This window comes from Vitis vinifera, chromosome 18 (genome assembly GCF_030704535.1).
Source record: "Vitis vinifera cultivar Pinot Noir 40024 chromosome 18, ASM3070453v1".
In the NCBI taxonomy this organism is placed as follows: Eukaryota; Viridiplantae; Streptophyta; class Magnoliopsida; order Vitales; family Vitaceae; genus Vitis; species Vitis vinifera.
Genome location: NC_081822.1, coordinates 27,270,023 through 27,291,651, shown reverse-complemented (window position 1 = coordinate 27,291,651; position 21,629 = coordinate 27,270,023). Strand labels below are relative to the sequence as shown.

General features: G+C 33.8%; 1 pseudogene; it reads right to left on the bottom strand.

Moving 5' to 3' along the window:
- Nucleotides 1–17,433: 17,433 nt before the first annotated feature.
- Nucleotides 17,434–18,412, bottom strand: LOC132253184 (UBP1-associated proteins 1C-like; annotated as a pseudogene).
- Nucleotides 18,413–21,629: the final 3,217 nt, after the last annotated feature.

Sequence of the window (21,629 nt, the reverse complement as noted above, 5' to 3'; positions counted from 1 at the left end):
TGTTGGTTTGCTTGGGGTGGATGATGAAGGCCACTTGTTGCTTGTTGATATATAATCTTGAACTCATGCTTGCCATTGTTGATCTTAATGTACCTTGTATCTGTTATGAAATACCCAAGAATCCTTCCAATATTTGCATTTGATGCTATTTTTCTCACCTAAGAAGAAGGTTCACTGATGATTCATGATGTGAAGCCTCCTTTGAGGACATTTTTATTTGTTTCCTCTATGCTCTGTTTTCATGCATTTTTCATTGTTGAGGACACTTCTATTCCCGGATCTTGTTCATATATGGACTGAGAGGGGGAGAAAAAGAAGAAGAAGCAGGAAGGATGAGTAGAAGCTTGGGAATTCCGGTGAAGCCGCTTCATGAAGCTGCAGGGAATGTGGTTACAGTGGAGCTCAAGAGTGGAGAACTGTACAGAGGAAACATGATCGAATAAGAAGACAGCTGGAATTGCCAACTCGAAAACATCACCTTCAGTGCTAAGGATGGAAAGGTTTCTCAACCTGGGCATGTCTTTATCCACGGTAGCAAAGTCAGGTTCATGGTCATTCCAGATCTGCCGAAGGATGCTCCAATGTTCAAGCGTCTTGATGCTAGAGTTAAGGGCAAGGGCTCAGTTCTTGGAGTTGGCCTTGGTTATGCTGTTGCGATGCGAGTAAGAGCTCAGGCTACTGGCCGCGGTGCAACTCCCCTACCAGGTGTTGGACCAAAGGAAGAGAGAATAAGCTCCGAAGAAAGGAACGACTAAAAGAGAAAGAACGGGATAAAGAAAAGAAATGTTCTGAATTCACCCAAAGTTCTGTTGATCCTGAAGTTTCAAAGGATGAATCATCATTAAGTGTATAGAGGAGACCATGGTTCCAGAAGTGTTCCAGCTGGTGTAGTGCTGGAAGTATTTGTTAGAATCGATGTTGCTGTTATGATTGAACTGGGTTCTTATTGTAAACCTAAGGGGTCATTCAGAAAGGTTGGCATCCTGGCTGCACTGCAAATGGTGGCCCTAAGGGTCAAAACGAGCTTTTTGTTGTCAACGCTAATGATTGCAAGATAATATTGTGTCTAGCCGGCTGTGTTTTTGCTCTAAGAAGGGACCACATCGTGAGTTATCCTGAGAAGCGAGAATGTGTTATCAATGCAGGGAATAGTTCAAATGGAAGATGGCGGCTGTAAAGCAGATTCTATGAGGAGTTAAAATCCAGATAATGCAGAGGCTCCAGGATCTTACATCTTCCAGGCTGGAGCTATGGAATTTGACAGATACGCTAGTTGAAGAGTGACGGAAGTTGAAGGCTGAAAGCGCGCGTGTCCTACATTGTCATCATGCTCATGAGGAAGATAAAAAGATCCTCCAGTGACGAGGTTATTGGACACTTAACGAGCAGCTGGAACATATTTTTTTTGTGCATTATAAGGAGACAAAGAAATTTTCAAATAACACAATAGAGACATGAACAACCCAACTCCCAGCTACTATCTCCCAGATTTCAGTCAGGTGCAGGGTAGTAATTCACCCTGGGTTGTACATCTCTGAGATTTGATGTTCTCAAAAGAAGCTTTTCGCTCCAAGCTCGCTGGGTTGTATCAACTACAAGGTGTAAATCTCAATGCAAAGCATCTTGCCAGGGCGCGCCTAGACCTCATGCATGGAGTCTTGTCATTGTGGCTGCAGTTAGAGGTTCGTCAGCTTACCCTATGCCTTCAGTGCACTAGAAGAAGGCTCACTTGAAAGTACGCCAGCAGCCAAAGTATTCATAGGCGGAACTTTGTATTCGCGACAGAGAAGTGGTTGGAGATGCGGGTGATTTTGGGAATTGTCACAATAATAAGAGCAGAGATACAGAGGGACGAGAGAGGAATGGTATCTCACCAGCTGCAAAGGATAGCTTGAGCCCTACAATGGACAGCCGAGTAGCAAATAACCCCCCTTGCTGTCACTTCACCGACTGCTGGATCTGCTTCTTTGAGGAGTCCAAGGAATAATCCAACCCTTAATACCGAGAGCAAGCACCCATTTTCCATGCCCAGACATCAACCCAATGGCGCTGAGCCCAAAGCTTTCTGTCAGTCCACTCTTACCCCTTCAAATACCGATTAAGCCCACTACTCATCATAACCCCATATCCATCTAATCATCACCCTATTCTCTAATGCCCATCTCACTTATTGTTTACCTCACCACCCCACCTTCATTATCTCACACCCATACATACCATCAAATCATTCACTACCCATCATTTCCACCATGGCCGCATGTGTTCTCTCTGTTAAAAAAATATTTCCACTTCCTGTTTTGAGAAAGCCTCCACAATCATTTCTTGCAATCATGGAAGATTATATAAGAGAAGCCTCAAGGATGGTTTCTGTTCCAAATGAGCCATTGCTGCAGTTGACACACAAATCAGAAGATGCTCCTCCTGAAGACTCAAGATTACTTAGTGATGATGACCCAAGCTAAAGCCTCCAGAAAATGTTGAAGTCTCCAGTGTTGAGGTTGCTCATCCTTCTCCTCATCTCTCGTCAAACAACTTGGATGATGGAGATTCTACTGGGAATAAATGTTGTTGCTCATGATGCATCTGTAGAAGAGGAAAGCATGCTAGCAATCTTGAAGGAGAAGAGGAAGGAATTATTGGTGCTGCGGGGACTGCTTGTTTTGGAGATAATTCTGTAGAGTGCTGTCAATGGCGATCTACACTGCGCTGTTAGTGGCTTTCTCATCACTATTTCTGTAACAGCTGGGGTACAAAAGACATGGAGATGTTTGATGCGCCTAAAGCTTGATTGGCCACATGTGATGGGATTTAGAGAGGGTATTTTGTGCCGACATACTGAATCTTTTGACAAAGCTGTACGTGAAGGAGTAGCATTATCAATCCCATTCAGTTTCAAAGACGTCCAATTCCTTGAAACCATCAAGTCTGGTGGCATCCTCATGGGTTCGTTTCATGTTGTGGGTGTATACAAGAATGGCAATCACTTGATCTCTTTTCAGCAGCAGAATGAGAGCTCAGCAATGTGGGTTCATGGGCCTGGTTCCCGAACGAGTCTGCTATTCCAGCAAATACATACTACAACTTCCAGGGCCAAAATCAGCAACCTGGTAGATTTCGGCAAGGTCAGCAGGGTTAACACCAAGAGGGCAGACGTGAAGCAAGTTCTGGGCAGCAGGATCAGCAGCCAGTGCCCTAGACGCAGCAACAGATGCTTCTAAAAGGGGGGGGGGGGGGGGGGGGGGGGACGAGCCTACCCCTACCCTTATGGCCTCAATATGCCTGATTCTCCAATGCCAGGTGTAGCTGGAGGCATGTTTTTAATTCCTTATGACATGGGTGACAAGCCACTTCGTGATGCTACAGCTGGACAACCAATACTCATTCCATTCTTGACTTCAACTCACGCAAGTGTAGCCTCTGATTAGCAAAGAGCAATGCTGGGTGAAAGTTTGTACCCTCTTTTGGATCAGTTGGAGAATGAGATGGCAGTTGAAGCGATAGGCACGCTTCTGGAGGTGGACCAGACTGAGGTTTTGCATCTGTTTGAGTCGCTAGAGGTTTGAAGAAACAATGCTTGAAATCCAAGAAATTCTTAAGAGGTTTGCAAGCCATATAGGAGAAGGATGCAAAGAGGAGCTACAGGAGAGGACACTCACTGCATGGCCACCTTTAGCATGGCCACTTTCTAGGCCACGTGCCACCCCTCAAACTCTTTCCCTTTGATTTCAAAATAATAACTTCCAACCCCGTTTTGAAATGATTTTCCAACTTTTGGTTTTTAAAATGTTTTCAAGTCATCAAATTTTCCATCTTTAGGGTTTTTAGATACCAACATCTCATTTTTAATAAAATTTGGTCGTCTTTTTCTTTTTGGCGAGCCACTTTCGAATTTTCTTTGATTTTCAAAATGTTTTAAAATAAGTGTGAATTTATTTTTCGTAATTCTTGGTGATAGAATTTACGAAATTAATTCATACAAAAATAAACGGGCTTTGGTGGGGCCCCACATCAAATAAATTTTCATCAAAATAAAAGTGAATTTGAAATAATACCATACATGATATTAGTGCTTCTTTGTCTGATTGGGTGATATGAGTGATATACTTTGTGTTCATTACTATGCACTAATCCCATTTTGTGATAGCGCGTTGGCGTTTGCTGATCAGGTACGCATCCACTTCCACTTCGGTTATCCTCTATTGCATATTCTGATACTCATATGTGCATGATTGATTCAAGTATTCATTGATTTTCTCATTGATTGTCATGTCAGCTTCACTTTATTAGTAGAGACCCAACTTTAGGGACTTAGAGGGGTGCTACGGTCTTTACCGTACCTTCCCAATAAGTAACCTGACCCCTGAACCCGATCCGGTTTTTCGTAGATCACCTTTTCCAAAATAAGGAGTCGCACTTAGGGTTTTCTTTCTTATTTTGTTTACCCTTTTAAAAATAAAACAAAAATAAGTGGCGTCTCCAAGTCATTTTCTTAATCAATAAAAATCATTTTATTTCGAATAAAAATCGAGCTCGCCATCGAGTGGGAAACGCATTGAGCCGAAATGCGGGGTCCACACATACTTAAAACATGAAAATAATAACATGAGATTAACTAAATTAATTAACTAAAATTATAATCAACTACAAAATTGCATATAAATGGATTAAAATCAAAATTAACAAATCGGAAACACACAAACACATTCAAACTAAAAATAAATTAATACTAAATTAATTAGAATTAAAAACATCAACTTCATCTAATAAGATTGGCTAAATTGTCGAATTGAAATTACAAATACATTTAAACTAAAATAAATAAATAAATCAGCAAATTAAAACTAAACTAAAATCGGAATTAAGAAAAAAACATGAAATTTATCTAAGAGGTTTAATCAAAAAATTGAATTAAAATCATAAACACATTCAAATTATAGAATAAATTAAAATTAAACTAAATTGAAATTAAACTCTAGATAATAAGATTAATTAGACTTTAATGAATTAAAATCAACAACGAATCTAACTAAAGAATAAATTAAGACTAAACTAATTGGAATTAAAAACACAAACTTTATTTGACATGATTATTTAAACAAATGAATTAAAATCACTAACACACTTAAACTAAAAGGTAGATTAAAACTAAACTAATTTGGAATTAAAAAATAATATAAACTTTATCACAAAGAATTAATTAAACTATTGAATTAAAATCACAAACACGATTTAAACTAACATATAGATTAAAAATAAACTAGCACGAAACTAAAAACATAAACTTTACGATTATTTAAACTAATGAACCAAAATTACAAAAGCATCTAATCTAGGAGATAAATAAAAATTGTGCGAATAGAGATTAAAGAAATTTATCGCTAAGAATCAAATTAACTGATGAACTAAAAATCTAAGCTAAAAAATGCTCTATTGAAAACTAACCTGTGTTATGAAAAAAATCCTCTCTTGATGCATCAAAGTGGCAACCCGATCCGCTGTCCAAAGTCCTCTACTGCTCCCTAAAAATTCTACGTGTGTCCTCTTTGGAAAAATTCCTCCCCCTTTTCTCTTCCTCTGTTCTTCTATTTTATTTATATGGTAGCACACTTCTATGGAATATTTTGTTTCCTTTTTGAATGCATGTGGATATGGGAAGTGTATACATGCATGGCTCACTTGGAGATTTACTCAAGGATGAAGCCATGTCAAAATCGAATCAAAAGTCGATCGCCGAGTGAATGAATCCCTTGTAGGCTGTAAGCAGAAGTTAGAGTTTTGAAACATCTGCATCAAATTAATCGTCTTGCAGTTGTTCTTCTTATCAAATGCACAGTTCAACAACTTGCATTTATCCCTTGAATCTTGACATTGATTCATCATCTCTCTCTAAATAGAATCCCCATCTTTAAGTCGATCACAACTTGCAAAGGAGAACAAGTAATGCTGTCTCTTTCTCCTCATCCTATTTTGCTATTCAAACACCTGACTGTCATGCGAATGATGGAGGTATGTTGGATAGGGTATTCCCAAGTCATTGTATGCTTCGTGGCTAGATTCGATCTCGAGAATAGTCATGTTCTCTTATTCAGGTAGCCTAAAGAAATTGCTACCCCAAAAGGATTGGTTGTGAGGCATTCTCCTGAAATCCCATGTAACCCTGCCCACAATCAAGAAATAATCCTTACTCCACATGCGTTTCCACTCGGACTGCTCTACCAAAAACTTGATTAGATCATTAGAAACAACATCTTTGACTGATGTGTATAAACCCCAAAGGTGTCGGCTGATTTCAAGGCTAGCATAAAATGGCACATTTACAACAGAAGCCATGGCCAAATCGTTAGTCAAGAACTTGTAGTCTTTCATCCTGGTACAGAAAATCACTTCCAGAAGGAACTGGTTTGTGGCAAACCAACTCTTGTTTGGAAAATCATCAACATCTCTAGAATTTGTAAGCTGGGGACCAAGTCCTGAGTTGGATAGATACTCGCATATATCATACCATTGATTAATGGAATGGCAATCCTCCATAAGGTCATCGTTGAATCAACTAGGAAGATTATGAACATAAATGTATTAATCCACATACTCATCTACTATAAGATGAATTTGACCAAAAATTTTAGAGGCTCTGGCTGAAAAATTGATGAGTACTCGTTGTTTTAAACCAGAAAAATAAAAAAACAGTGCTGATGTGAGCAAGAACAGAGAGAGGCAAGAGAACATACCAGAATTGATTGAGGCACTTCCTACTGACTATTTTCATCTGCTTCCAATGCCCTCTTATAGACGACATTTTTCACTAGTATATCTCAAATCCTTACATCAAAACCCTGAATGATTGCACAAAACCCCTCTCCAAAGATTGAACAAAAGAATTAAATATAAGAGGGAGGGTATGGCAGTGAGCAAGTTTGTCCAAAATTAATCAGAACTTCCACGTCTGTGTTTTCTCCAAGGGTTGGATAAAGGAGACTCCCAAATTCCTTTAACTTGTAATAGACTACATGAATTAGTTCTCAATCTATTGTGAAGAACACCTTCTTCTGGGTAGGATCAAATTTGTAACCAGTTACTTGTTTGCCCTTTCCTATTCTTCCTTCTCCGATTCGAATACAAGTTTAATTCTGTCGAGATAGACAAAGCCATTGGAGTTCAATCCAATTGATCCTGGGAAGCTGCTAGGAAGTTTCAAAGGTAAAGAGCCTCCAACAGTGAGCCTCATCGATAGCATTACCACTTCACCTTTGTCATCGTCCTTAGAGCCAAGTTTCCTTTCTTCAAGATGGATTATAAATTCTGAATTGGCTTTAGCATTGGAATTCTCATGGACGAGCTTCGTTCTCTCACCTTCCTTAACCTGGCCAACTGCGTCAGGATCACCTTCACCTGAAAACAATATTGTGATTTCAAAGTAGGCTTCTTGCGTGAACGAGGAATTCCCCAAGGGAGGACCTGGCAGAGGTAAAATTGTTCTAATTACGTATGTAGCAACCATGGAAGGACTGCTCATATTCATTTTCTTTAACCCATAATTCATTTTGATTTTCTGCATGAAATCAGCTGATCCTTGAGACACTTCCAGCTAATCTCTGCCCCCGTTTCTTTCCCATGTTCCTCCACTATGCAAAATCCCAACATCGAAAATTGAGTCGAGGGAGACGACATGTAGCTCGTGAAACTGAATTGAGATCATCCATTTTCAAAAAAAATCCTTATGTCCTTTACTACAACACCATCGCCAAATAATACAATCATAAGCCCAATTAGTATTCCGCCAGATTTCTCCGAATGGTCTCGATTCGGCTTCTCCGAGTAACTCCGACGATAAGCTTTCAGGTATGAATCCCTTTTTCCTGTGACTATTGGAACCACTTTTTCACATGTAGGACATACAATGTTTGTTGCACATATCATCCGTTTGTCCTACATAACCACCGCTGGCTCCTGAGATAGATAAAGATATTAAGATTGAGAATTAGGATGATTATTTTCACTTTTCTTGACGAACTCTTTGTAGATATCAGCTTCAACATTGTGAATGGGCAAGTTTCGATTGGAAAATTGGCTGGATTTGAAGAGTAGAATGATTATGATTGCATTACAGAATAAGAAAATGAAGAGAAGGTTGTCGATAATTATCAAGATTTTTTATAAATACTCACTGGAGATTTGGATGTTGAATGGAAGACGAGTAAAAATCCAGAAGAATAAGATCAAAACGAAGAAGAGTTCCGCGAAATGGAACAACTGCATGATGTTTCGTAGGCGATGGTACTTTAAGATGGTGTTGGCTTTCTCTACTTTAACAAGAGAGTGCAATGAGACATAGACCCAATAGAACTCTTGAGATTTCCAAAACGGTTGTGATCTGATCCTGTCATGCTTAATGTACTTTCTGTAATGGAATCTTGAAGTCTCCAGATCCCTAGAAGAAAAGTCCATCTGTTACTCCTTTCTTGCTTCTTTTCGTGAGATGTCATCCCAGCTGTTACTCTAGCGTGATATGCATGCTATCTCTTACTTTTTCTCATGTGACATTGTCATGTGAAAGTGTGTTGATCCTCCCTGCTGGTGGTGATGCTCTCCAAAGAGTCAATGCATGGGAATAATTCATCCCATGATCCTTTTGTACTCCCAAAGTAGTGCTCCTCATGTGGTGTTTTGTTTTTTTTTCTTTAATTCCTTTTCCTTTCTCCTTTATCTTCCTGAGTATTGTATATGGGTCCCCCCACTTTGCAAGCTGCTCCTCTTCAATTGTGATCTCCTCTCATTGATGGCTCCCAGTCTCATGCAAAATTTAAAATAAAATTGAAATAAGAAATCATGTAATTGGAAATAGAATAAAATAAGATAATAAAAAAAATCAAATCTTATAGCCACAAAATCCAAGATGTCAATTCATGGAATTAAAGAATGAATAAATTAGTAAATAAACAAATAAATTGATAAAGATATAAAAATAAATATTAGATGTTCGCAATGAGAAAAAGTCAAGAAATTAAATTATGCAACAGATTACAATAATTTAAATGACAAACTCAAACCATTTAAAATAAAAAAATTTATTTCATGCAATAAAAAGTCAAGCCAATACTCATCTTATCTAAAAAAAAATATAAGTAACCAAAATCAAGAACATGCCTAAGTGAACTATGCCAAAAGAAGTGTCCAAGTGACCTATTATGAAAAAGTGCCTAAGTGGCCTAGGGTGAATGTGTGCAAACTGGAAGGTGTCTAGGTGAATCTAAGCGGGCCAAGGTAAACCTAAGTGAGCCTAGGTGAACCTAGATGAGTCTAACCTAAAGTGCACCTAAGAGCTACCTTAAAAAGGAAGGAAAAACCTAAGTCTAAATCAAGACCGCCAATGGTCACAATAAGGGTCAGATAAATCCCTCAACTAGAGTCTCCAAGGTGGCCCAGAAAAGATAAGTACATGAGTAGTGATGGGCCACCAGGGATATCTGTAAAGTACCAAACAAACACCTAATAGGACATGTGCTAGGAGGACAAAATTGAGGGTCTACACATCCTCACTTGACGACAAAACTCGTTCTCTTAGTGAAAAAATGATTTTTATAAAGTTGAAGTTGCTACTTATTTTTATTTATTTTTAAAAGATAGAATAAAATAAGAAATAAAACCCTAAAAAATGACACCTTAATTTTGAAAATGGGCATCTTTGAAAAAACAAGTCTAAGTATGGATCAAGGCTAGATTACCTATTGGGAAAGTACCATAAAGGTAGTACCCCTCTAAACCTTAAAAATAGGTCTCTATTGACTAGTTTGAGGAAAGTATGACAATTAATCAATAAATTGTGGATACTAAAAATAACAAAGGTGATTATATCTAAGGTCAAACAAAATTCTATTCACATTAAAACAATCAAACCACATAAATCAATCATATGAGAAAGAAAATACTTGAATTGCAACCTAAAGCACTTTCATGAAAACATCAAAGTTAGTTTGACAAATAATACAAAATGCAACATGCGTTATATCTCATTCAAGGAATCAAACACCAGTCATAGCACATAACAAAGCTATATCAAATATGAAGATGTTGACACACAAAACATATCTATTTACAAAGCTAAAAGGATAAAAGTATGAGGGGCATCCCTGTATTGCATAAATAACTTACAAGGCATTTCCATAAAGCTAGATGGTGGTTAGAATAATTACTCTAATAAATAATTGAGATAGTGAATCATAATACAAATGGTATATGTATAGCTTAAATGAAATGACAGGAATCCAAAGAAATATCAACTATCACCTAGGACATGCATACACCTCATTGTTAAGGATAAAGAATATACAAAAGAGCTTAAAAATACCAAAAATTAGAGAATAAAACAAAGCACGCAACAAAAGGTAGAATAGTTGCATTCACTTGAAAAACTCTAAAGAAGTATTATTTCATCATAGAAAAAAAAGCATACAACATCATCATTATGACTATAATACAATACCAAAGCCAAGATCAAGTGATGATTAGTCAATTAACTCTAGATTAAATAATAAATGAAACATTATACAAGAATTTCAACATGCAGACAAATCCTAAAAAAAAAAAAAAAAATCTAGAATGTGAATCTAATTACAAAATTTTTTTAGGGAACATCTCCTACATGTTTAGTTTGTTATCCAACTAGCCAAATAATATATTGAAGCCCTAATTAGTTCCAATTTACAAAAATTTATCAAAAGGTTCAGAATATGATAATTTAATAGAATGCATAAATCAATTTTTTTAGCCAACCCATAAATTCTATAAAATCAGAAGAAAAATCATGCAATATATTCAAAATGTCATATTTACAAGAAAAATAATAACAAAGCAAGAACATGTAAAATCAATTTTAAAAATAATTAAAGAACCTTTCTATTCAAAATTAGGATAATGCAGTGGGTACAATAAAGGAAAATTATTTTTTCCTAATTTGAAAAACATTTTTTTAATATTGTATGTGTATAAAATAAATTTCAAGATGTCTGGAATTAAGGACAAAAGTTAGAATAATTTTTCAAAGTCATCTAATAATTTAAAAATACAAAAAAAAAGTTTGGGTATCCAGAATTAGGCAAAAACTAAACCTACCAAAAGATTAATTCATAATTTACATTTGAAATATGATTTTTGATTCACACAAACTTTTAAAATCAAGTTCATGAAGTTCACAATATCATACGGCCATGGGAAAAAAATTTAGGACCATCATAATTATCCAAATCAAATTTTTATTCTTGAGATGCAACAAATCGAACAAGTTGACAATAAAAGGTTTTTGATAAAGAATTTTATGTAGGGTTTCATAAAATCCTCATTTGATATACACAAATCTAGCCTATGGATTCCCAACCTCATATGAGTATTGACAAACTCATCAAAGTTGAGAATTATCCCATTCATTTGTGATCACAAACTTGGATTCATATTCCACTAAAAATTAGAATTTTTATTTGAAAATAAAAGAAAGGTGTAAACCAATTAAAACATGGTTGCATATTTTTTAAGAAAATGATTATAGAAGGAGTTTTTGAAATCCATTTTAATAAAGAGCATTTTGAGAAAATACTTTCTTTTTAAAAGTGAAAAGTTGCATTTTTAAACCACAAAACACAAGGATAAAAAACCAAGCAAAACAAGACAAAATAAAATCAGAAAGTAATATTTTCTAGCAACCAAGCAAACTAGGTGAGAGTAGAGGCCAATCTTCATGAGTTTCCAAAGGCCTTAGAAACAAATCAAATTAAATGAAGGATCACTAAAGTAACAAGCAAAGCATTTTAGATTAGACAAACTAACAAGATATCGATTCATGAACTAACTATTAGGATTTTAAAAGCATATAAACTAAGACAAGGATGATTAGTAACTAACATTAATGATTTTAAAACAAAAACCAAAAAAAAAATAAAAAAAATGGGATCGATTTAGCTAAGGAACTAAAATTATAGAACTAAAATTAAAATGAGTTTGAGTAAATTAAAGTAAACTAAAAACATGAACTTTCAAATATAGAATTAATTTTACTAATGAACTAAAATTATAAAAGTTCTTAAACTAATTAAAATGAGCAAAACTAAATCAAAGCAAACTAAAAATGTGTACTTTCAAGCATATAATTAATTTTGTTAATGAACCAAAAATTATAAAGTGTCTAAACTAAATACATGAATTAAATTAAGTCAAAGTACACTAAAAACATGAACTTTCAAACAAGGAATCAATTTTGTTAATGAGCTAAAATTATAAAAGGTATGTAAACTAAATAGATGAATTAAATTGAATTAGAGTAAACTAAAAACATGAACTTTCAAACATGGAATCAATTTTGTTAATGAACTAAAACTATAAAAATACCTACCTAAACTAATTAAAATGAACCATTAAATCAAAGTAACTAAAAAACTTAAGCTTTCAAACATGGGATCAATTTTATTAATGAACTAAAACTACAAAAATATCTAAACTAACTAAAATGAAACCAAATTAAATCAAAACAAACTAAAAACATGAACTTTCAAACATAAAATCAGTTTTATCAATGACCTAAAACTATAAATGTATCTAAACTAAATAAATGAATTAAACTAAATCAAAGTAAACCAAAGACATGAACTTTCAAACATAGAATCAATTTTATTAATGAACTAAAATTATAAAAGTACCTAAACTAATTAAAATGAACCAAATTAAATCAAAACAAACTAAAAACATGAACTTTAAAATATGGGATCAATTTTATTAATCAACTAAAATTATAGAAGTACCTAAACTAATTAAAATGAGTCATACTAAATCAAACCAAAAAAAACATGAACTTTCAAACATAGATCAATTTTATTAATGAACTAAAAATTATAAAAGTGTCTAAACTTAATAGATGAATTAAATTAAATCAAACTAAACTAAAAACATGAACTTTCAAACATGAGATCAATTTTATTAATGAACGGAAACTATAAAAGTATCTAAACTAAATAGATGAATTAAATAAAATAAAAGTAAACTAGAAACATGAACCTTCAAATATATAATCAATTTTATTAATGAACTAAAACTATAAGAGTACCTAAACTAATTAAAATGAACTTAATTAAATTAAAGCAAACTAAAAACATGAACTTTCAAAGATGGGACCAATTTTATTAATGAACTAAAATTATAAAAGTACTTAAACTAATTAAAATGAACCAAATTAAGTTCAAACAAATTGAAAAACTTGAATTTCATTAGATGAGATCAATTAAACTTGTAAACTAGAATTCGTAAAACACCTAAACTATATAGGATTACTCAAAACTAAAATAAACAATTCTAACTTTTAATATAATGGAATCATAGCAAATATAAAGAAAACTAACTTACAAACCAAAACTTAGGAATGGAAAAAAAAAAAAAAAAAAAACTGACTTGCCTTCTCCAAACGGTGTGTGTGGGTTGCCCATTGTAAATCTTGAAGTAATAGCCTGCTACTTCTTCTCCAATATGTGCAGCTATGTGTGGGCCTATGGATGAACCACTAATATTCATCGTAGCAATTGATCCTCCATGTGCATGTGTATCCTCTGTTATTGACAATGTGTGAAGACCCTCCTCTCTTTAGGATGCAATGTGTGTTGTATGGAGAGAATCCCTTCCTTAAGGAACACGTGGTTGTTAACTCTCCTTCAATGATAGACTGCACATTCCCCTCTCCATGGAGCCATGTGGTGATTTTATTCTTTTCTCAAAAGTGGACTCCATTGTCAAAGTGGCCCTCATTTTTCATACATTCTCCTGATCCGAAAGATAGAATCCCTTTTCTTTTTAGAAAGAGGCCCCATGCATCTTATGCATGCTATAAGTTTCTTTTTGAAAAAATAAAATAAAATTATGTGTTACTGTGGACCCGCATTTTTCACTTGTGTCCCCACTCAATCGGCGAGACTCGCTTTTATTTGGTGAAAAATTAATTTTTGAAAAAGTCAGAGTCGCCACTTATTTTATTTTATTTCAAAGGGAAAATAAAACAACAAATAAAAACCCTAAAAAATGACTCCATAATTTTTGGAAAAAGCGCGTCTTTGAAAAATCCGAGTTTAGGTCCGGGGATCAGGTATTGGGAAGGTACCTCTAAGAGGTAGCACCCCTCTAAGCCCTAAAGAGGTCTCTACTCACTAAGTTGATGGAAATGTGGCAATTAATTGGTTAATTATAGATATCGAGGTAATTAAGTTGATTTTAAAAAAAACAGCATGTCAAACAAGATCAAATCACAATAAAGAAGAGTTAGGGTGCGCACTTGAACCACTTCTTAAACACTATCACAAAACATCAAAGGTTAGTTTAGATGGTATATCACCCAACATGCACTTTATCATAAATAATCGAACAATATAACAAACATCAAGACACCCAAGCACTATCAAACATAGACATAATTCACAATGGCAATCATGTTTACAGAATTTAGAAGGTAGGTGATAGGGGGGCGTACCTGGATAGCATAGATAACTCATAATACACTTCCTCAGGACATGGGGGGTTAGATAATAAATAATAAAATAAGAAATCCTAACATGCTTATCTAATTAATTAGCAAAATGATCAGAGTATACGAAATAATCAAGTATTATATAATTCCTAAAAAGAAGAAGAATGTAAATATGATTACAATAAATAGCAAGGGTGGTAGCAAAAATAAGTTTTGAAAATATTTTCTTATGTAAGGGTTTCACCAATTCCCCAATCGATATACACAAATTTAGCCTAGAATTGTCCCATTTATTTGGGATCACAAGCTTTGATTCTTGTTTTATTCAAAACCAAAATTTTCATTAAAAACCAAGAAAGATGCAAACCGATTAGAATATGGTTGCATATTTTTTTTAAAAAGAAGATTTTGATTCTAAAGAATCTAAATGAGTTTTTGAAATAGATTTTTAAAGGGATCTTTTGAAAAAAAAAAATTTAAATAAAAGAAATTGATTTCTAAAATAACAAAATATAGAAAACAAAATACCAATCAAAACAAAAAGGAACGATGATCATAAAATAAAGATTTTGAAAATCATGACAATTAAACTGATGAGAGTAGGGCCAACCTTCATGGGTTTCCAGTGGCCTTCCAAAAAGGAATTTGACTAACAATCACTAAGGCAACAAACTAATGGCATCCTAATAAAAAAAAACTAACAAAAATATCATCCAAGACTAACATCTAGATTTCAAGAAACTCATGAATTAAGAAAAGAAAAACCAGTCAAGGATTAAAGTCAACAAACTTAACATATGGAGATAATAATATGGGTTCAATTAAGGTAAATTAACATTCTGATAAAATATGATAAATCAAAAAAGCTAAGTTTGGCAAACTTGATAATATGAAAACAATAACATGCAATTAACTAGATTGATTATCTAAAATTCCTAAAAACTCAAACTAAACATTAATAGATCACAACCAAAGTATGCCATACTCAAAATATGAAAAATAATAACATGTGATTGAATAAATTAATTAACCGAAATTATAATCAACCACAAAATTGGATATAAATGGATCAAAATCAAGATTAATGAAATAAAAAATGCACAAACACATTCATACTAAATTTATTAATACTAGATTAAATTAGAATTAAAAAACATCAACATTATCTAATAAGATTGGTTAAACTATCAAATTGAAATTGCAAATATATTTAAGCAAAAACAAATAAATAGATCAGTAAACTAAAACTAAACTAAAGTTGAAATTAAAAAAATGGAATTTATCTAAGAGGATTAATCAAACAATTGAATTAAAGTCATAAACACGTTCAAATTATAAAATAAATTAAGATCAAACTAAATTGAAATTAAACTCTATTTAATAAGATTATTTAAACAAATGAATTAGAATCAACAAAGGCATTAAAGCTTAAACGAATTAAAACCAAACTAACTAGAATTAAAAAAAAAAAAAAAAAACACAAGCTTTACTTGGCATAATTATTTAACAAAAGAATTAAGATCAACAGATGCATTTAAACTAAAAACAAATTAAGACCAAACTAACTCGAATTAAAAAAAAAACCACAAACTTTATTTGACATGATTATTTGAACTGAAGAATTAAGATCAACAGATGCTTTTAAACTAAAACCAAATTAAAATAAAACAAATAGGGATTAAAAACGCAAACTTTATTTTATAAAATTATTTCAAACTAAAGAATTAAGATCAACGAATGCATTTAAACTAAAAACGAATTAAAATCAAACTAATTGGAATTAAAAATACAAACTTTATTTAACATGATTATTTCAAACTAAATAATTAAGATCAACGAATGCATTTAAACTGAAAATAAATTAAAATCAAACTAATTGGAATTAAAAGCACAAACTTTATTTAACATGATTATTTAAACTGAAGAATTAAGATCACTAACAAACTTAAACTAAAAGGTAGATTGAAACTAAACTAATTTGGGATTTCAAAAAGAAAATAATATAAACTTTAACACAAAGAATTAATAAAAAATTTAAGTTTTAAAAAAATCTAGGCTAAATAAAAGTACTACATAGAAAACTAACCTGTGAAGTGAAAGAGAAAATCCTCTCATGGTGATTAAAGTGGTTGCTTGCTCCCTTCCAAAATCCCGCGTGCTTCTACCTAGGAAAATTGTTCTCGTGTGTTGATCTCCCTAAAAAAATCTGTGCGTGTCCTCTCTGGAAGAATTCTGCTTCTTGTTCGGATCTCTAAAATAAAAAAAAATAAATAAAAAAAAAATAAAATCCTTCTCTCACTTTGTTCATTTTCTCTCTTATTTATATGGCGGCCTCATCCCTATGGGAATTTTTTTTTTTTTTTTTCCTTTTTTAATGCGTGTAGATGGTCTCTTCAGTATGGAAAGTATGACTGCTAATATGGAATGCACCGTCAGCTGTGTACGAGGTTTCTGATTTTGTCATCCCAAAGGATCTCTCTTTCAGCCACGATATTTCCTTATACGCTGTATCTTTCCGGATTTGAAAATTCTTTAATTTCAGGCGAAAGATTCTTACGGAGGAGGCGTTCTGTGGAGCGTATCTGGTTCTTGAGAGGCACTGATTTGGGTTTCTTATCCATAGCCAATTCCTTCGATTGTCGACCCTCGGGCTTGCGTTCGGCGACCCTACGCTTCCCGTAGCCACCGTGCGCCATTTTTCTGATCTAAGTTTGCAAGAAACTGGAGCTTCCTTTGCATTGCAGGCGCGTGCGTGGTCCCAACTTCTCCTTTCGGTATGGCAGCGTGCTTGGTTGTTTGGTTTGGAAGGAGGTGGCCTGGTAGGTCTTCCGCAGAGTAGCCGGAATTTGGAAGGTAAGTGCTGCGGTGGTGTCGGTGATGGAAGGCGCCGCCGGCGAAACAGATGTGGAGGATGAGTATGGCGGCTACGCCGACAAAGAGGAAGAAAAGGGAGATGATAGCGGTCATGATGATGGCTTGGAGGAAGAAGAAGGAGAGGAGCTTAGGGTTTTGGGGAGGGCACATTTTTGTTGGTGGGTTTGTGGCTTCTCAGAAAACGTGAATTCTTTTGGCTGCTTGTTCGGTTTGTTAGTTCGTTTGGGTGAAGAAAATGAGGAATTTTTTAGACAAAGAAATACAAGGATGGTGAGAGAGATTCTAGTGCTGCGGCTTTCACTCTTGGGGGAAGCGCTAATCTGCGCCTCGGAAAGTGCTAACGTGCGCTGGGGAAGTGAGCTGGAGCTCTCGTGCTTCTGCCGTTTCAACCTGAATCACTTCACCATTGCCTAATTCACCTGATGCATCACCTCCAACCTTTTTCCTATCACCATTGTTATCAGATGCATCAAGTTTTCTTTTCTTCTTTGATGCCAAATTTTCATTTTCAGTCTCTAAGCTGCCATGCACAGTGGCCATTTGAGGTGGATTTTGCATCTTTGCCTCAACATTTTTATTGCCAATTGATTCATCCTTTGAAATGTTTTCTGTTGAAACATTCCCATTTTTAGTGGATTCTTCTTTCTGCTTAGGTTCATTAGCAGCATGAAAGGCTCGCGCTTTTGCTTGGTGCTTCTTCCCATCAACATGGAGTAGTAGTGCTTGCTTACTAGTAGCCTTTGTATTGCAAAGACTACAAAACCATGGAGGACGTTCAGATAACCCAACAGTTATATCAACTTCAGGCCTTTGCTTTGAATCACTTTTGGCCTTTGCTGGGGTACCATTCAAAGCTTTCCCTTGTCCCTTGGGGCCGTATTTTTCCGCTTCAGTAATACACTGCGTGTGGCCCTGAACACTTTGCTGCCCAAATGTTTCTCCACAATCAATGCAGGACAACTTGTTTGCGGAACAGATCCTGAAGTGGTTGGGCAATTTTGGCTTTTTCAGGTTCTCTCCGCAGTCCTCACACTGAAACTACACCATCTCTCTTCTCTCTCTCTCCATCTTTGTTCTGTGTACTATATGTGGGTCCCTCACCTTGCAAGCTGCTCCTCTTCAGCTGTGATCCTCTCTCCTTCGTCGCTCCCTGTCTCATGCAAAATTAAAAAAAATAAAGTTCAAAGAAAATTTTTGTAATTGGTAATAAAATCAAATCACATAGCTATAGAATCCAAGATGTCAATTCATGGAATTAAAATAAATGAATAAATGATTGAGTAAATAATCAAATAAATTGATAAGGGTATAAAAATAAATATTAGGCGTATGCAATTAGAAAAATCGAGAAATTAAATTAATGCAATGGATCATGATAATTTAAAGGTCAAACTCAAACTCTCAAAAATAAAAATAAAAAATTCATTTCATGCAATAAAAGGCCAAGCCAATACTCATCTTATCTTAAAAAATAAGTTATCAAAATCAAGAACATGCTTAATTGAATTATGCCAAAAGAAGTGTCCAAGTGACTTATTTTTTAAAAAAAGTGCCTAAGTGACATCGGGTGAATGTGTGCAAGCTACAAGGTGTCTAGGTGAACCTAGATAAGTCTAACCTAAAGTGCACCTAAGAGCTATCTTAAAAAGGAAGGGAAAGCCTAAGTCTAAGCTTGAAGGGCAGCCAAGGTCACAATAAGGGTTTAAATAATCCCTCAACCAGAGTCTCCAAAGTGGCTCAAAAAAGGTAAGTAGTATGAGTAGCAATGGGCCACTAAGGAACTACTGTGGAGCACTGGAAGTGAACTTAAAGACATGTGCTAAAGGGACAAAATTGAAGGTTTACAATTACTTTCCTTTAACAATCCAAAGCCCTCATTTATCATATGTAGCCTACACTCTTTTAAGGAAAGAATCCTTTATGTGTGTTGCATAAATATTTTTTTTCCATTTGCATAGGTTATGCGTTTTGTAGAAGGTCAATGGATGCGTGTTGTCCACATGCAAGTTGCGGGTTGTATCTCTTTAACCAAAAAAGGATCTCCAAAGTGTCTTTATCTCCATCCTATTATGGGGGTAGTCGTGTACACCAAGGGATCTTCTTTAATTTGAGCATTCAAATCTCATGCAAAATTAAAATAAAGCTCAAAATTAGTAAAAGTCATGAATTTGAAAATTTAAAAGAATTAAAATTATGCAATTAAAAATTAAAGGTCAATCATATGCATATCTAAGATCAAGCATCAATTCAAGCAATTAAAAGTCATAACATTAGTTTCACATAAATTTTCTAAAATAAAAAAAAATTAAACACATACAGTCAAAATCCAAATATTAATCTTTATGCAATAGATAATAAGAAAATCGACACGTCAAACTCACACAAATACAGATTAGTACTCACGAGCTTAACTAAACCTAAAACTTAGCAATCAAACTCAAGAAAACCAACCTAAGTGAACTAACCATAGTGAAGTGTCTAAGTGATCCTATCCTAGAAAAGATCTAAGTGAACCTAGCCAAGAAAAAAATCTAAGAGAAGTCTAACCTAAAAACTAACTCGAGAAGCTGCCAAAGTCATTGTAGACCCTTTATTTTGTCTTTTTAGCACATTTTATCCAGGATTACCTTCCTATATCCTTTGTCATCTCGTTGTACACTTATATCCTCTTCTAAGCCGTATTTTTAAGTCGTCATTAGTGGTCTATTGTGACTCTTTCAATCATTTTCTTTGGACTTTCTTTGGAGACATCTTGGAAGACTTTTAGGGATCTCTAAGTGTGATTTTTCAATGACCTCAAATTCTAGGATTTTCTTGATTTTTCGATCATTGTTTTTATTTTTTATTTTTTTGGTGCATGATTAATTTTTTATATTTTGAATTTTTGTGGCATGATTAATTTTTAGTTTTTAGTATGAGAATTGATTTTGATTTTATTACATGATCAATTTTGATTATTGAGTACGTATTTGATTTTGATATACGTGACTGATATTTTTTTATTTTTTAGGTATGCATATGATTGACTTTTTGATTTTTAATTTTATGAAATTGATTTTTAATTTTTGTGGGCATGAGATTGATTTTTGTTTTTTTTTTTAATTGCATGATTTTGATATTTTTAAAATATATATTTTTTTTGGTTGTATGAGATTGATTTTTAGTTTTGAATTGCATGTGAATTAACCTTGATTTATTTTTACATGTGATTATCTTTAACTTTTATTTTATTTTTTATTGTGTGATCTACATTTTGATCATTAGTGCATTTTTTTATTTTATTTTATGTGAGATTATGTGAGCTTGAAGACAACTTGAGGGAATATTCTAGAAGGAGCATTTTTGGAAAATTGAAAAGATTTTGATATTTTTGGAGGGAAGGTGTAAGAGTTGTCTAGAAGTCTTTTTGCATTTATAAGGAAAAATTGAAAGGGAAAAGGGAAGATTCTAGAGGAGACTTTAGATTATATTGATTTAAGATTCTAGAGGGAAAATTGGTGTTTAGATTTAAGAACTTTTGATTGATTATATGGATTATCAATTATTTCATTCCAAGGGTTTTTTTCTTTTTTTCTTTTTCCAGTTGTTTGATAGTAGTTTAGTATTTCTTTGATTTTTTAGTTGTTAGTTTTGACAATCTCATGCTAGTTATTTTTTCAAAAATCTTTAGATGTTAGTTTTGTTGATTTTGATGTTAATTTATTATTTCTTTGAATCCTTAGTTCTTAGTTTTAATAATTTCATGTTATTCATTTTTAAAATATCTTTAGATGTTAATTTTGTTGATCTTGATGTTAATTCATTATTTCTTTGAATTTTTAGTTGTTAGTTTTAATGATTTCATGCTAGTTATTATTTTATTTTTTTAAAAAAAAAACCTTCAGATATTAATTTTGATGATCTTGATTGTTAGCTTGAATAATTTTATAATAAGACATTTGCTATTATTTTATAAATTATGATAATTGCATGAAATTGATATGTTTTTATTTGTTGATTGATGTCATTTAAGATTAGAGTTCAACTTATTCTTTGTGGGGATATTCTCACTTAAGTAAGTCCCCTTGATTATACATGATAGGTGGCCTATGATTATTTAGCTTGCCTTTTCCTTGCTTTTGGATTGTTTTGTGGATGTTTGTTGGTAGTGATTATCAATGTTTTTAGAACCGGACCGGCCATTGAACCAGAAAAGTTACCAATTCACAGTTCACTAGTTGGACCAGCGGTTGAACCGCGGTCGAATCGGTGATGTCATAAATAT